Here is a 14,754-nt window from a genome sequence, read left to right on the forward strand (position 1 = left end):
TATTCTTTCAGATGCAGACATTTAATGCCACATAATCATTGCATACATTACCATATCACCACATGCTTACTACATTATACATAATTTCTATTAGTAATAACTTACAACTTTTTTACTTGCATTTTGAAATCAACTACTCTGAGTGTATCCTATAGCACATGAGGTAATTAAATAATCTCATACTGGATAAGGTGTTTATTGTTTATTTATGGCTTGTGGCATACAATTACATTAATTATTGTAAACATGTAAAACCAATGTATGCTAAACTGTGGTAGATAAATATTTAAATACTGAGTTATGGAGAGGGTTTTTCATTAGTAGTTTTGTTATTAGTATTATTTATACTTGCAATACCATGTATGTGGTAATCTATTTGTACTTGTTGAATTTGCAGCTCACCAGAAATATTACTTGTCAAGTATTTGTGAACTGTCTTGTATAATTCATCTTTTGTCTTAATAAACAGTTCCTAGGGTTATTCAATGTGTTAAAGAGCTAATGTTCATGTTACTCTTACAGAACAAAATTGTCACATTCTTCTTAGGAATTGATAAGGAATGCATTTTACCATTCAATTTTTGTAAGTTATAGTACACACTCTGTGAAAATTTTGCAGAATCTTATGAAAAAATAATATATATATGTTTAACAGTTGTAATAAAAAAAAAACTTATTTAACAGACTTCTGTGCTATTCTTGTAAGAAAAATTACACACACAATGTAGATACAATATTTAAAAAAAAAAGAAAAAGACAAAACTGTTTAAATTATCCCCTTCACTGGCTTCCAACTACATCTTTATGTATTTGTTCACAACACATACAAAGTACTATTCCAGCAAATTCAAACAATACTCATTGAGAGAACTTTTCAACAGAAGCAGTTGGTGTTGTGTTTACAGAAAGGCTAATGTCAACATTTTATGACTGAATAGACTTTTCATACCTTCTCCTTATTTCAACTGATATTTTCACTAAGTCACTTACAGACATCTGTAGATCAATTGTAACTTTTACCAATTTAGTGGCTTCTTTATTTTAATGAATTTTCACAATATGCATTTTATGAGTTTCCTGTGTAAATTTTCTTGTCATGATTTCTTTTCTGAAGCTAAGTATTCTGAAAATTCCTTTACCCTTTTAATGGGTGAACGTAAAATTTTCTAATGACTTTTAAACATAATTTTTCACTGCCACAGAAATTAAAATATTATTAAGACTTTATGCTGGCTTACCCAAGTATCAGATTCATCTGTCACTTTGTATTAATTTAACCTCTTCACGACAATGAAGTAACAGAATATCCTAGCCAGAAATCTTAAAATTACAGTTGCTCTTGTAAGAAACAAGAACAAAAATGAGATAAGTATCTACAGGCAAGATACCAATCTAAGCCAGATGTAGGTAACTTTTTTAATTAGCTTTGAACTTCTAGTTGTTGAGAACGGTTGGAAGCAACCTGATATTGAGACTTTATACTAATATATTATCTAATCACATACAATGAAAATGAGATAAGTAGTGGGTCCTATAAAATAACTAAGACAAATTAGGGTTCTAGAAAAGACAGTTTTCAATTTAATTTTTATAACAGATTGACTGTCTCATGATATATAAACTGTAAAAAATATATAATTTTGTAAGAGAAACTAAAAAAGAAAAGTTTATAGAGTATGTCACAAGTATCAATGCTATCAATCAGATTCAAAAAGTCGTTAACTAAGTATAAGGTCTACTTTAAAGCTTTAAATATATAAATCCAGGAGTTCTTCCATTTCTTCTAAGTTATATGTTGGCAATAAATGTTCAGAAGAGTGTAAGGATTAATAGAAACAATGTAGTTGTATACCAGAATTAACAATTAAACTGTCTGAATCTCTGACATGGCCTTAACTGAGAGCATTATAGAATGTTTGCTAATTGTTAGAAGAGAGATTTGGCCCTAATGATAATTATTTTGGTGAAAACTACAAGATGACTGAACTTTCTAAATATTCTCTTCTATTATTACAAAAGAACATTAGTAATATTTCTGACCCTAAGCATTCTATGGATATTATTCAAATTGACTTGTATCATGTTGACCAGAGACAGACTCTGAAAGATTAACAGGAAAAAAGATAGAAGGGGCTCAAAAGTTTGACACAAAAATAACAAAATGTGGTTTTCCAAGGGGGGTCATTAAGATTTTACCAGGTGTCTTCTCAGGTCAATCCATGTCTGGTATGGGTATTCACTTCTTGGTGGTAAGAAGAAAGAATAAAATTATAAATAGAGAAAACAATGTGGCCAGAAAAGATATTCCTCAAAATTTGATAAGAGGTGAAAGATCAGATATATGGACTTCTCTTTTAAGTTTTTGATAAGTCAGTAGACCATGAGCAGATATCTGAAGATTGGAGAGTTACTTATTTTGCTCATATTTTTAAAAAGTGATAAGAATGTTTCCTAGTAATAACAGACCAGTCAATCTTACTTTTGTCATGAAACAAATTATATAGTTTAAAAAATAAGCTTTGTAAAATCACTAGTGAAATGTGATGTTACAAAAGAACAGATGTGGATTCACTAAAGGAGAGTCTTTCACCATTAATCTGTTAACTTTTCGCAGATGTTATATGATATCTAGAAGATGGAAAAGATGTAGACTTGATGTACTTAGGTTTTCAAAAATCTTTTGATGAGATGCTACACAAAAGAAGTTAGTAAAATAACATTGGTGATGGTTAGAGAAAGTTTGTAAATTGGATTGTAAGAGGGTTAGAAGGAAAGAAACCAAAAAATTATTATTAACTGAGGCAGTATTCTCTTGTTATCAACAAAGCTCACAGAATTCCAGAGTGTATTTATGGACATGTTGATTTAAAACCAAAACAAATATTTATATCACTAGTTAGTCCTCACCTGGAGTACTTTTTACAGTTTTGGTCTTATTATTGAAGAATGGACATTCAATTATGATCAAGGGTTCATAAGAGAGCCACTAAGATGATTCTTCTAGTAGTGAAAGGGTTATGTTATAGGGATAGGTTAAGATGTCTTATTTTCTCTTGAGAAAAGAAATGTAAAAGGCAATTTAACTGATGACTACAAAATTATATGGGAGAGTGATAGGATAAAGTCATCTGGTTTATTTCTGCTCTATTCTGCAGATACTAGGATGAGAGAGCAGATGATTAAGATTTGTAAAAAGAGACTGGGTTCTAGAAAATACAATTTTCAATTTAATTTTTATAACAGATTGACTGTTTTGTGAAATATGTTATCTATAAAAGAAGTGGAGGCTGGCAGTTTACAGATTTAAAAAGGGAATAAAAGTTTCATGAAGAATAAAGGGTACTTTTAAGTTTTTACTTTTCCACATAAATTAATCTGCTGAGACAGCTTTGAATGACCAAATAACTCCTTGTTGTCCATAAGTATTGTTGCCAAATTACATCCATTCTATTTTAGATTTTGGTTGGATACTTTGTTTGATTAGTACAATTGACTGAATGGCTATCTATCAGCCTCTGTTCACATTTAGCACATCAAGGTAGATAAGAAAACATAATTTAAATATCAAACATACAAACATTGAGTACTGAATTGATATACAAAATTATGAACAGAATCAAAATAAGAAAAATGTTATATGTATTGGGCAGCTTCTGTGGAACTCAAGTTATATAAAAAATTGACTTTAATTTAAACAATTTCTACCTTACTATGTCTTTATCATCTTGAGGCTTGTATTATATATTCTGATTTAAGATATACAAAAAAAAAGTGAAGGAATAAGTTATGACTCTATAAAAGGTTCAAAACAATATTGATCCCTCAGTAAGCTTGAAGTACTGTTTTTATCATCAGATTTATGTTATGCAAAATTAAACAAAATATGTAACAAATACACAACTAAAACTGAGAAAATGTTGTTCAATTATGACATGATACTGACGGTAAATGTTTTGAGAATATTCCTTGTCACTTCAAGTTCAATTAATAAGAGCTAATAACCTTTATGTGTCATCACCTTGCTATTTATGTTCTAATGAGTTCAACGAACTTAAGTTTATTGCACTTACCATAAAAATAAATTAAAAGTATTATATGTATAGTGTATTACTGAATCCAAATCCTTATCACCTGCAGAATACAATCAGACATTAATAAAGACTGCCAATTAAAACAAGTTGCCTATGATTAAGAAAATTAAACTGATTAACGCAGACTTAAATCAATGTAAAAAATATCCCTCTTTGAAAAAAAAAAAAGGTTTAACTTTAAAGTCTAAATTCACTACATTACAGTACTAAACAAAAGCACAAAGTTACTCCTTTTAACAACAAAAGCAGACCCTTCTTTCGATTAGTTTTCACCTCCTGCTTAAACCAAATTTTTACCTATAACTAATCTACGTAGAAGTAAAATTAAAAACCTTCTGGCACAAAACTATAGGCTTAAGTACACCCAAGACTCAAATTAAAAAACAAGTAAATATTGGTACTTTGTTGCTAGGTTACAGTCATATCAACCATCGCCTGGTGGTGTATACAAACACATTTTCGATAACTGCGTAAAATATTAGGCTCATTTCATTGATTTCAGTTGTTCGGACACACAACATAATTTCTTTCACACAAAGGCACGAAAATAAAAAATAAAATAAGAATTGTTGTTGTTTTTTTTTGGAATTTCGCACAAATCTACTCGAGGGCTATCTGTGCTAGCCGTCCCTAATTTAGCAGTGTAAGACTAGAGGGAAAGCAGCTCGTCATCATAACCCACCGCCAACTCTTGGGCTACTCTTTTGCCAATGAACAGACTTCTCGTAACAGTTGAGGGCCACAAAAAAGTGAAGCTTAAAATCGTCCCACAGTTGATTCACACAAGATGGACTTCACATTTAAGAACACACAAATAACGATTGCATCAAATGGTTTGCACATTATTCTAAGAAATGTTATGATACGTCAACTGTCACAAAGTCAGTGCGATGGATGGTGCTGCATGTCATCCACGAGCTCAGAAATGTCCGGCTTGATGTTTGATGTTGAAAGACGCAAGACTGCTTCCAGATGATAATCAGTCAGCTGATTGCGAATGTTGTTTTTGTTCAGTTTCATATGCGAAAAAGCTTGTTCGCAGTAGCACGTGCTGCCAAACATGCTGGTGTGGACAAGTGCGTTATCTTTCAGATTAGCAAATGTATCAGGCAACGTTTTGTAGAAGTCAAGCAAACTGTTTTCTCGGTAAATAGCGCGCAGTTCATCAAATGCCCGGAGATCAGTAAGTTAGAGCTGATATTCTGCTGACAAGTCATCCACTGACACACTGAACGGATCAGCAAAAAGTTTCATCAACAATCTGTATTGGTCAAAGTCATGAAACCGTGAGTTGAAGGATTGAATCAAGATATCTAGCTCCCAACATAAACTTGTGTGTCAATGTCCTGATTCTTCTGTAGCTGTGACTGAAAAGTGGGAAAGTGCACGAAGTTGTCTGATGTTGCTTGCTGCCAGAACAACTTCAACTTTGTCCTGAAAGCTGAGATGTGATTTGCAAGCTGGCAGACAAGCTGATTTTCGCCTTGCAACTTCAAATTCAGATCATTTAAGTGTTGTGTCATCTCGACCAGAAAGGTCAAATCATCTTGTCATGCTGGATCAGTCATGGAAATCACTTCTGTGTCTTTGTTCTTGCTTCTGATGAATTCTATCACCTCATCAATCAACTCCCAGAATCTTCTGAGCATCTTCGAAACTGATGGTGATTGAGCCCTCGTGATTTGATGAAATTAAAGGTTTTCGTCACTAATGCCATCAGTGCCTGAAAACCAAGTTCTTTACTGCATGGCCCGGCATGGCCAAGTGTGTTAAGGCGTGCGACTCGTAATCTGAGGGTCGCGAGTTCGCATCCCCGTCTCGCCGAACATGTTCGCCCTTTCAGCCGTGGGGGCGTTATAATGTGACGATCAATCCCACTATTCGTCGGTAAAAGATTAGCCCAAGAGTTGGTGGTGGGTGGTGATGACTAGCTGCCTTCCCTCCAGTCTTACACTGCTAAATTAAGGACGGCTAGCACAGATAGCCCTCGAGTAGCATTTTGCGAAATTCGAAAAAACAAACAAACATCTTTACTGCACATATTCTGTTGGTGAATAATCCAGTGCAGCTTCACCAACTGTCTGTTCTGCTTTCCTCGATGCTTCATCAACAGTGCTACCAGCCCGCTACTTTCTCCAGTCATGGCTGGTGCTCCATCAGTTGTCAAACCTATCAGTTTCGTGAAATCCAATGAAACACTACTACACAGTCATTCTGTCTCTCTCCTCGAATAGAGCAGACCCAGTTGTCTGACCCTTCATGGAACCCATGCCGATTAGTTTCTCTGTAATATCAAACGATGACGACACACCACGAACAAAAACTAGTTGCTGTGCTGTTGAACTGATGTCAGTCGATTCGTTTGCTGCCAAAGAGAAGTAAACAAAGTTGGCTGCTTTATTTGTAAGCTGCCTTGTCACGTCTGCTGAGAGGTGTGAAATTCTTCGTTGAACTGTCATGCAATGCAAAGCCACCGTCTGTAGCTTGCAAACTGCTTCCAGACACAACTTTTCCGATGCAGTAATCATACATTGCTTGACAAAATCACCATCAGTGAACGGTTGGCCAGATTTCGCTGTCATCAACGAAATATCGTACCTGACCTCACATGCTACACCTAAATCAGCTGACTGCTGGTGATTCAGCGACCGCCGCAGAGATTCAATACGAGCTGTTCGTTCATCACCGACAACGTTGTGAAATTCTTTATGCTTCGACTCATAATGACGCTTTATATTGGATACCTTCGCCACTGCTACTGTCGAATTACACAACAGACAAATCACGTTCTTCTGTTGTTGAACAAAACAGTATTGCGCAGTCCAATCATCATGAAACTACCGGTTTTCGTCGTCAACTTTACTTTTACGATTAGCTGCCATTTTTGTTACGAAATAATATCAAAATAGGGCTCGTAAGTAAATCTCGAAGAACAATTGGAACGCGTGAGATTTCGTAATTACGGAAATATTACGTCATTGCTCCAATGATTAAATGCCTATTCATTAACGAGATTTGCTTATTAAATTTTCTTTATTGCTTGACACAAATATGAAACCATCCAGTATCTAATCTAATGCATATTCTTCTATAGCGCTTAATCTACGCACAGGCGCGAACTCTCTATGTTTGACTTTCCCGTTGGACAACGCGGGCCACTCGGCGATTTGGCCCGCGGGCCGGACTTTGTGCACCACTGACTGTAAAATATGGCAGGTCTCAGTTGTGTTCTTTGTAAATACGAGTACAAAACATAGTTCGAGTAAGTTAGACAAAGTCAGTAAGAGATATAATCAAATATACTCTTCAGAAAAAGAAATGCAAAAGGGATATTTTTATTATTTTAAAGAGAAATATATGTAATAACGTTACAAGCTCAGAGTATGTGATGTTACACGTGTTAAGGCACTGATTGTCAGACCAAAATGACAATAAAAGTTGTGCACTTTGAAACCGGAGGAAAACATCGGATTTTTCGCCAAAACGCATGCGTGTCCAATAAATGTGTTTGAGAGATCTGCATGTTCTGCAAGTGCAACATGTGCAAAATTCCTATAAAAGTGACGGGTTCTCGGTTTCCATAGCTCAGTATTAAGCCACCGACACACAATAGAGTTACGCCAAGACTGACTGAAGCACAACGCAACAACGCCATTGGTCGCTTGGAAGCAGGCGAATCTCGATCAGATGTTGCCAGAGCTGTGAATGTCCACCCAAGCACCATCACAAGGCTATGGAATTGTCACCAACAACATGAATCAACTCGTGACCGTTCACGATCTGGCAGACCTCGTGTGACCACGCCCGCACAAGATCGCTACATCCGGTTATGTCACCTTCGGGACAGGACCACCACTGCGACGTCTACTACCTCAACCATACCAGGGCTGCGTAGGATTTCCGATCAGACCGTACGCAACAGTCGACGAGATTCTTAGGCCCCATGTGCAACCCTTCATGGTGAACGTCAACGACGTTTTTCAACATGACAACGCCCATCCTCACACAGCCCGACTCACCACTGTCTTCTTGAGACACCACAACATCAACGTTCTTCTCTGGCCTTCCAGATCACCAGATTTAAACCCCATCAAACATCTTTGGGACGAGTTGGACCGACGTCTGCGACGGCGACAACCTCGACCGCAGACTCTACCTCAGCTTGCAGCAACTTTGCAGGCTGAGTGGACAGCCATTCCACAGGATGTGATTCGTCATCTCATCGCTTCCATGGGCAGGAGATGCCAAGCAGTTATTGATGCTCACGGGGGGCATACTCGTTATTGACGTTGAGTGACGTTAAACTTCAACTAGTGAACGTGGACTTCGCCTTTGCAGACTTTGTATGTTCAGCAGTGAATGTGCAAAGTTTCACACATGTCATACAGAACTACCCGAAATAAACTTGTTAACAATGTGTCTCATATTTTGCCTTTTGCGTTTTTTTTTTTTTTTTGAAGAGTATATATTTAAATTATGTAAAGAAAGTAAAATGACGCTTTTTTGAATTAAATCAATGAAGATTTTATTGTGGCAACATGATGAAGAAGATGAATGTGTCTTGTCAGTTGTGCTCTTAAGTAATTGAATGAATCTGTTTAGACTTTTGACAGAAAGAGAATTATTTAAAACTGTGGAATACAACAGTGGTAACTAACAGTGTAACCTAAGTGAAATTGTCACTAACTGTATTGTAACAATAAAGCAGAGGAGAATAGTTTGTCTTATCAATTCTGTTATAATAAAGTAACTGAACGATAGTGTGTAAAGTTTTACGAAAATAGGCGGTTATATAAAGCTCTGGATACAACTGTGGCAACTTACCGTGTAACGAACATTTCTATACACCTTTTGCTTGTTTTATTATAGTATTTTAAAACAGTTGAACTGTGTATCGTACGTTTATTATAAAACTTTATTGTCAACAACTCACACCTACTGTAAAGAATACTCCTCATCCACATGTTTGTGTGTGTATACATATGTATAATTGGCGAGTCATGCAGAATTATACAGTGGTAAATGGTGGTAAAAGAAGACGTAAATGATAATGAAAACAGGTCTATATACGCATAGCTGTAATGGTGGCTAAAATATTGCAGAGATTACCATCGCGTTATAAGGCCGTGTCAAATGACCATGATAAGTGGAAAGAAAAGACCGAGCAACATACGCTCAAAAATGACGATCTATAAAAGTCTGTCAAAGAAAAAGACCTAGAGAAAGAGAGAGAGAAGAAGAACATAAGCAGAGAAGAGGAGAAGAAAGAGAAAGCCGGAAAGAAAAAAATACGAGAAAAGAGAGATTGGAAAGAAAGAGAGTATAAGAACCAAGTTAACATCATAAGCTCACCTAACAAAAAGATGAAGGACTCAAGAATGACAATGTAGCCAGGGCTTTAAGCTGCTTAAATGTGGCGAAGAGAAAGACAATATGGATGCTTTCCTGGAGAGGTATGTAAGATTCACTCAAAGTCAGAACTGGAACAAAGGTGACTGGATGGCCTGTCTCAGCTTCTTTCTCACATAAAAAGAGCTGCAAGTGTATGCTGGAACGATATCAGAAGATGGACCTGTTGAAAAGCTATGTACTTACTTAGAACAATGATTTTGCCCAAAGTTCAGGGAAGTCAAACCTGATACAGGGCAAATTATATTTCAATTTGTAGCACACCTTAGATGATACTGCACAAGGTAAACTGACATGATCAAGTTTGAAAGTAGTTTTGAAAGTCTACTAATACTTGAACAGTTTATGATGACATGTATTACAGGCATGTTACTATTCCTGAAGGAGAAAGCACTGGAAGACGTGGAAGATATTATTAAGATGGAAGAACAGTATATGGAATGCTCATGGAAAGAGTATAACTGGTAAATTCAAGAATAACCAGTCAAAGTCATAAAACCAGTGTTGGCTGATCAGAAGCAGAATGCCATCAAAGGTGACAGGGACTCAACAGACAAAAGAGAGAAGATGTGCTATATTTGTCCAAGTACGTCACCAACAAGCAGCCACAGAAATTTCAACATAAAGCAGCTAGAGCTATCAAGAAAGATAGTGATGGCAAGAAACAAGAAGTTTCAGCTTAAGTTAGCAAATGCATCAACAGTACCAGTGGTGTTTAGAGCATGTGAAAAACGTTGAGTGGTAACAACAAACCACAACATATCAGGAAGTGAAGGCTATGATGAGGAGAAGAATCCAGTGTGAATCCGTTTAGTATCTAATGACCAGGTGATGGGCTAAGTACATCTCTATGTTTTGATTCACGGGACAGTAAGAGTTTCTTGTAGCAAGAATAAAGGTGGACATTTCATATATTGTAAGAGACACGGAGGCCATGTGTATGAAGGCATCCATTTATGATTTGATGATTGGCAATATACCAGACAGTAGAAGTTTGGAGGAACCAGACAAAAGGAGATTGGTGAGGCATCTACACTCACTGCAAGAGCTCAATAAAAGAAAGGCAAGCAAAACATCAAGCTCCTGCAAGTCTGGAAAGTGATAACCCAAATCTAGGTATACAGGAATTCAAGGTAATATAGAAGAAGGAGACTTCAGTCCAGAAATTTTAAGCAGTAGCAGGGAAAAGGTCAAACACGGGACATAGGAGATAGGGACTAATGGAATAGAGAACTCGAAGAGAGTGCTGTGCCCCATCTGTAAAGGCAGTTATACTGAGAAAGTTAAACAGATCATAATTCCAACAGAATATCGGGTCGAGTGATGAAATTGGCTCACAATTCAACTGCAGAAGGACATCTAGGAGAAAAGAAGAAAAAAGGCAGAATTATCAGCAACTTCCATTGGCCATGAATCATCAAAGATGTGATCAGATTCTGCATTTCATATAATATCTGCCAAAAGATAACACCTAGAAAAAAAAGGTAGCTGGATGAGATCCTTCTCATAGAAGAGACATTGAGCAGGGTATCGTATCTGTGGACTTGATTGGACCACTAACATCTGTACCTGACAAGGACAACCAGTATGTACTGACAGTAGTCAACTATGTGACACGTTAACAGGAAGTAATGGCACCACCTAAGATAAAAACAGAAATAGTAGCAAAAGTTCTTTTAGAAGTGTTCTGCAGAGTAGACTTTCCAAACGAAGTAACAGAGGGCTCAGTTTACTTCACAACTGATGCAAGAGTTGTGCAAGCCCATCAACACTAGACAGCTCCTTACCGTCCATGCAACTCCTGATGTGATGGACTTTGTGAGAGAGTCAACAGAGGTTTAAAGAGTATGCCAAAGAAGATCTACCAAGAGAGACCACATGAATGAACAGGTATTTGCAGTCATTATTATTTGCTTGCCAAGAAGTCCCACAAGCAAGTACAGGATTTTCACCCTTCAAGATGCTGTATGAAAGAACAACACGAAGTCAGATGCAGATACTGAAAGAACTACAGACAGGAGAATAAGAAAGGCCAGAAGTTAGGAACACATCCCAATATGTGTTATACCCCAGAAACCAACTGGAGAAGACCTATTAATTAACTTGCTCAAAAATTTTGTATCACCTCAAGGCACTCAGAAGCACTTCTAGGACAAGAAGGCTAAGGATTGACATTTCAAGACTAGGCAGAAGGTCTTACTTTTGTTACCTACGGACAACATCAAACTGATCCTGCAGTTAAAAGAATCTCTTCAAGTTCAGGAAATGGTAACAGAATGAGCTATAAGACGAAAGTGAATGGAAATACCAAGATTTACCATGCCAATCTGTTAAAGAGGTACTTCGAGAAGGAAGAACACCTAACAGTTTTATCCCAAGCTTCAAATAATTGTCTCTTTTCGTTAGAAGTCCACAGAGGTTTGTTCAATTACTTTAGAACATAACTAACAAATTCAGTTATTTCTTCTCTACTCTCTTATTATAATATCTGTGATAATTCACGTTGGGAATCGCCACTATATATTCTTATGGTTAAACTCACAAACACAATATAGAATCTAGGTCTATTTGACTACATCTCTCACTAACTATGTCTCATTTACTTCTTCAACTATATTTTGAATGCATACTTATAAATAGCCGAATTGAGGCCTAGAACATTTTGTATGCTGCAAGATATAAAAATGTAAAAATATTCGAAAACACTAAAAAGATTCTAGTAAAATTATACAATGATATAATGATATAATAACAATTTATAACAGCTGAACTGTACAAAATATGATTCAAACCGTTACTTAAACAAACCTGTGATAAAGCTATCACTTTTAAAATAATTAAATTTGACGGAAACTAGACGGAAGCAAGTTATTTTCCAAGATAGACCTTAGTAAAGGCTATTTGCATATCCCGATGGAAATAGGATTTAAAGAGAAGACAGCCTTTGTGTCGCAGGATGTAAAACCACCTGAAGAAATTCAGAAGGTTGTTCAGGTGGGTAAGGTAGCAGATCTGTCTATCAGACCATCTAAGCGCTACATTAATTATTATGTGCTGGTCTTTGGTAGACGCAAGGTGAGCAATAGACAGATAGCAATGGAATAGAAGAAACTAACTTTCATGCAAGATGCATAAGTTACAGTGACCAAGCAGCAAGTTATATCTTTACCGGGGCTAGTGAGATACTATAGGAACTTCATCCCAAACTACGTTGAAGTCACTGACCCACTGACTGTTCAAGAAAGACCCAGCCTAATAAGGTGAAGTGAGAACAACTACAGGAGATGACATTCCATCAGTCAAAATACATATCGGGAAGATCGTCAATCCTTTGACTGCCAGACGAATGTATCAGAAGTTGCAACTGGAGCAGTACTTCTGCAAGAATATAGAGATGGACGATTTCCGTTAATGTGTGCCAGTAAAAAACTGTTAAGTAGTGAGAAGAACTAGTCTGTCATTGAAGGAGAGTGTCTGGCCATCATATATACCATCCATAAATTCCAGAATTGCCTCTATGAGAATGAGTTCATTATCCAGACAGTTATCAGCCACTTCTGGGTGTATGGAAGCGCTTTTGAAAGGTGGACCTTTCTTCTTTAGGGGCAATCTAGGAATGGCCAGTATAATTGAACGAGTGATCTATAAAGATTTAGCTTAGTAACGTCATAAAGGTCCTCGGACTTTCCGGGAATTGTTTATTTCTTTGTGTTGTGTTGTAAGCGTCTCATTTCCAGTGCTATCCGATGGAGATAATGTACATGAAAAGGTGCTGGCGGTATTTTAACTTTGGAATGGATAAAACATGTGTGTGTTTTTAATAATTGTGCTTTGGTGTTTAAGTAAAATAGTAAAGGTAACACCTGGAGAGTGATTGAGAAAGATGTGTTATATAAATCAATTTAAAAACAGGAAAACAGAATTATTTCATGAAAAGGTAAGTGAAGAATAAAGTTATTTTTTTGACAGAAATAAAACTAATGACCGGAGATCACTGATTCCTGGATCGAGATTAATTCAGAAAGGTTGAACAGTATTTAGTTTGGCAATTCAATATGATTCTTTTAAGTATAGCGTGAAAGTTAAATTTAGTTATTTTTAGGTGTTATGGTTTATTGTAGATTTGTTTAAGTAACTGTGTTAATCATACATTGTGCAGCTTAGCTGTCATAAACTGACAATTGTTGTATTATAGCGTCCTATTATTAACATCTTCTAAGTTTTTCTCGAATATTATTACATACAAGTATCTCGTAGTGTGTAAACATTTCTAGGCCTCAGTCGGGCTGTCTATAAATAAGCACACAAAATATATTGGGCCCGGCATGGCCAAGTGGGTTAAAGGGTTCGACTCGTAATTCAAGGGTCGCGGGTTCGAATCCCCGTCGCACCAAACATGCTCGCCCTTTCAGCCGTGGGGGCGTTATAATGTATACGGTCAATCCCACTATTCGTTGGTAAAAGAGTAGCCAAGAGTTGGCGGTGGGTAGTGATGACTAGCTCCCTTCCCTCTAGTCTTACACTACTAAATTAGGGACGGCTAGCGCAGATGGCCCTTGAGTAGCTTTGCGCGAAATTCAAAACAAACAAACAAACAAACAAAATATATTTCAAAACGTAAGAGAAAGTTAGTGAGAGATATAATCAAATAGATCTAGACTGTACCTGTGAGTTTAGTTATAAGCGTACATATTGGCGATTTCTAAAAGAAATTGTCATTGATTGCAATAACTGAGTAGAAGAGAAATAATGATCTTGTCAATTGTGTTCTAAATTAACTGAACCAGTAGATTTTGACGAAACGAAGTAATTATTTTAAAGCTCTAAATATAACTGCGGTGATTAATTGCACAATAAACATTTATGTATACATGCACTTGATTTGTTTTAATGTATTATTTCAAACAAGCTGTCGGTATGCTGTTTGTTTAATGTTAAATTTATTTTCAACACGTCACAGACACTTACTGTAATAAATCCTGCCCATCCATATATGTGCATTTAAAATCTGACAATATATAATAGCTAATACTTAAGAACAACCACATTTACAACTGTGTTTATTCAACCAAGACCACACTGTGGAAAGTAATAACTTGGTCACTGACCAGTATTACATTCAGAACATTGCTGGAAGACAGACGTGGTACTCGTGTACATTGACTTCCTACAGGTAATTTAGACAAACCTGTAATAAACAGCAGATTCAGGAAATATTTAGAACGAAAACCCAAACTGAATAGCAAAGAAAACT

The 14,754-nt window shown here is 36.3% G+C and overlaps 1 protein-coding gene across 3 annotated transcripts in view; it reads right to left on the reverse strand.

Moving 5' to 3' along the window:
* The window catches only part of LOC143223117 (uncharacterized), a 31,766-nt gene extending 27,170 nt beyond the window's left edge, over positions 1–4,596 (reverse strand). Inside the window, exon 1 of one of the 3 annotated variants that reach the window (XM_076450606.1) lies at positions 4,493–4,596. The gene's annotated coding sequence lies outside the window, so the exon portion shown is untranslated. The other 2 variants (XM_076450607.1, XM_076450605.1) reach the window with 2 other exon arrangements.
* Between the last annotated feature and the right edge of the window lie 10,158 nt (positions 4,597–14,754).

This window comes from Tachypleus tridentatus, chromosome 8 (assembly GCF_004210375.1).
Source record: "Tachypleus tridentatus isolate NWPU-2018 chromosome 8, ASM421037v1, whole genome shotgun sequence".
Classification (NCBI taxonomy): Eukaryota; Metazoa; Arthropoda; class Merostomata; order Xiphosura; family Limulidae; genus Tachypleus; species Tachypleus tridentatus.